General features: G+C 39.7%; 1 pseudogene; it reads left to right on the top strand.

Annotated features, from left to right (window-relative positions):
* Positions 1–1,114, top strand: part of LOC102247892 — a 1,544-nt pseudogene extending 430 nt beyond the window's left edge.
* The last annotated feature ends 2,222 nt before the right edge of the window (positions 1,115–3,336 follow it).

Raw genomic sequence — 3,336 nt, forward strand, 5'->3', positions numbered from 1 at the left:
TTGCACAGATGGTGCTCCAGCTATACTAGGATGTCAGTCTGCATTTCAACGTTTGTTACTGAATGAGTCACCAAATGTCATCGGAACTCACTGTATGATTCATCGGCAAAAATTAGCAAAAAGACGCTGCCACAAGAATTTCAAGAAGTAATGAAAAGTTTCATAAGTTGGGTCAACTTTGTAACGGTGAGCACTTTAAATAGTCGACTGTTTTCGCAACTGTGCAACGAGTTGGATGCACCGAACAATGCTCTGCTATTTCACAGTGAAGTGAGATGGTTGTCAAAAGGAAAAATTTTAAAAAGTGTTTTTGAGTTTTGTGATGAACTCAAAACGTTTTTTAATCAGAAATCAAGACTGCAGTTCTAAGCACTTTTCGGTGATAAAAGTGAACTGCAGAAAATAGCTTACTTGGTTGACATCTTTGCCATCTTGAATGAGTTAAATTTATCACTGCAAGGACCAAATGCAACATGCCTCTATTTGTCTGCAAAGATCCGAACACTACAAATGAAACTTCAGCTTTGGCAAAAAAAATTGGATGAAAATAAAATTTACATGTTGCCTACCTTATCTGCTTTCTTTGAGTAACATCTCATTGAACCAGACAAAAGGATTACAATGATAATTTCTGTGAAAGAACACTTGCACATGCTTGCAGACAAAATTTCATCGTACTTTCCAAATCTACCTGACACCCCATTTGCACTTGCCAGAAGCCCATTCACAGTCAAAGTTGAAGGTGTTCCTGAGACAGCACAAGATGAGTTCATTGAACTTATTAACAACAATGCAGCGAGAACTGATTTCTCTACAATGCCAGTTAAAAAATTCTGGATCAAGTGTTTGCAGTCATATCCTGTTCTGTCTGAGACTGCGTTGCGCCTTTCTCTTCCATTTCCAACAACATATCTTTGTGAAAAAGGGTTTTCCAGATTCTTGGTTATCAAGTATAAATACAGAAGTAGACTATTTGTGGAAGATGATCTTTGTTGTGCTCTTGCAAAGACTGCCCCAAGAATTTCTGATCTGGTGAGAAAGAAGCAATCTCAACCTTCCCACTGACGTTGGCTTTTTACGCATACTGTTGCAAAATGTAGCAATGTAGTTTATTGTTGTTATATTTAGACTGCTACCCATGCTACAGCATGCTTCAAAACAAAATTTCATTTATTTGTAATTAGAAATAAATATTTCACAATATATAATTACATATTGTTTTTGTGATTAATCACTATGCTTTAATTATGTTCAATTTGCAACAATGAAAATATATCCTGCATATCAGATATTTACATTACGATTCATAACAGTAGCAAAATTACAGTTATGAAGTAGCAACGAAAATAATTTTATGGTTGGGGGTCACCACAACATGAGGAACTGTATTAAAGGGTCACGGCATTAGGAAGGTTGAGAACCACTGAATAAAACGAAAACCAAACCGGCAGCTGATCCTGTTTGACTAGATCCTGGAATACCCTAGTCCTACCCAAAATGCACACTTACACACCCTGCTGGTTTCTGCAAGAATCACATCCCTTTTTTTTTTACTGGTTTGCTGCTTTGGGGAAACTCCAAGATCTGACTGAGAAATCAGCGGCTGAATGAGACTTTGGATGTCCTCCATTAACCTTGTCTTTGGGGCTCATGCTCTTTATACCCCACCATCCCAGCCAGCTGCCCAGACTCACATTAAGTGACCATTAAGTTATGCATTTCTGAGAAGCTGTACATAAATCTAATTTGATGGATTATATTTTCATGCTCTAGGAGAGGAATAAATTAAAATAAATGTTATGAATTTTACGAGCTCATTTATTGGGCACTTACCATGTGCCATTTGATGGTGAAGCACTTTACATGAAGATCTTATTTAATCCTCATGACAACCAGCAAGCTCACATTTCTCCATTTTATAGATAAGGAGACTGAAGCTCCAAGGAGCTATGATGCAGCTTGGCCAAGGACACCCAGCTGGAAGGTTAACAGATTGAGCAAATAAACATACAGCACCTCAGTTAAACTTGATTTTTATGAAAACATGCTATACTAGAAAATTACTATCTCAAATATGGCATGCAGTATTTTTTAAAAAATATATTTGTATTGATTTCAGAGAGAGAAATGCAGAGAGGGAGAGAGATAGAAACAGCAATGATGAGGGAGAATCACTGATAGGTTGCCTCCTCCACACCCCCTAATAGGGGATCGAGCCTGAAACTCCAGCATATGCCCTGACCAGGAATCAAACCATTCCCTGACCAGGAATCGAACCATGACCAACTGGTTCATAGGTTGATGCTTGACCACTGAGCTGCACTGGCCAGGCTGCATGCAGTATTTTATCTGGCAACCCTATCCAGATGGTAAGTGGGGAATATGGACTAGAATCCAAATGTTCTGATTCCCTGGCCTTTCGTAGTAAGACCATGGAGTACTTTCATGGAATTCTTTGGAAAGAGAATAAATTTCTTGTACTAACACTTAGATTTCTGGGACTGGAGGCTCCTTAACAAACATCCTCACCTTCTAACCCCCACTCGTCAGGGATTCCTTTGCACTCTGAATTTTGAGAGCAATTTTGTATGTATCCAGCTTGTAAATGTAGATGCCTGTATCCAGCCGTCTTGTGGCTTCCAATATTCCTAGTTAACCCTTTACATTAATTCAATTATCCATCCACTTAACTCCTTGACAAATATTTATTGTTTGAGTACCTGTCCTGCTGGCCAGCCCGGGATAGAAAGATGAATGAGACTTATCTCTTGCCCATCAGGAGCAACCACTCCATTGCAGGAGGCTGATAAGTACAGACACGGACATGTTACCATGGATGGTGGGTTGGACAGCAGTGTAATAGAGACTTGCAGCTCATCCCGTTTGACCAGATCCTGGCCTTGCTCTGAAAGCAGAGGATTGGGGGTGGGAGCAGTCAGATATAAATTCTAGGAGATTAGCTCGGCTGGCGTGGCTCAGTGGTTGAACGCTGACCTATGAAACAGGAGGTCATGGTTGGATTCCCAGTCAGGGCACATGCCCAGTTTGTGGGCTCGATCCCCAATGTGGGGCATGCAGGAAGCAGCCGGTCAATGATTCTCTCTCATCATTGATGTTTCTATCTCTCTCTCCCTCTCCCTTCCTCTTTGAAATTAATAAAAATATATATTTTTAAAAATTCTAGGAGATTAGCTTTAGTTGAGTCTTAGAGGGTCCATAATATTGTTTTTCCTCTGAAGGGAGGGACAAATGATAATGATATAAATTTAACTGGTGGTTTCAATTTGCAATGAGATGAATTCCGATGAAGAAGAAAGTGAGAACATGGGCTCCAGA

This window comes from Myotis brandtii, unplaced genomic scaffold (assembly GCF_000412655.1).
Source record: "Myotis brandtii unplaced genomic scaffold, ASM41265v1 scaffold12586, whole genome shotgun sequence".
NCBI classification, from domain to species: Eukaryota; Metazoa; Chordata; class Mammalia; order Chiroptera; family Vespertilionidae; genus Myotis; species Myotis brandtii.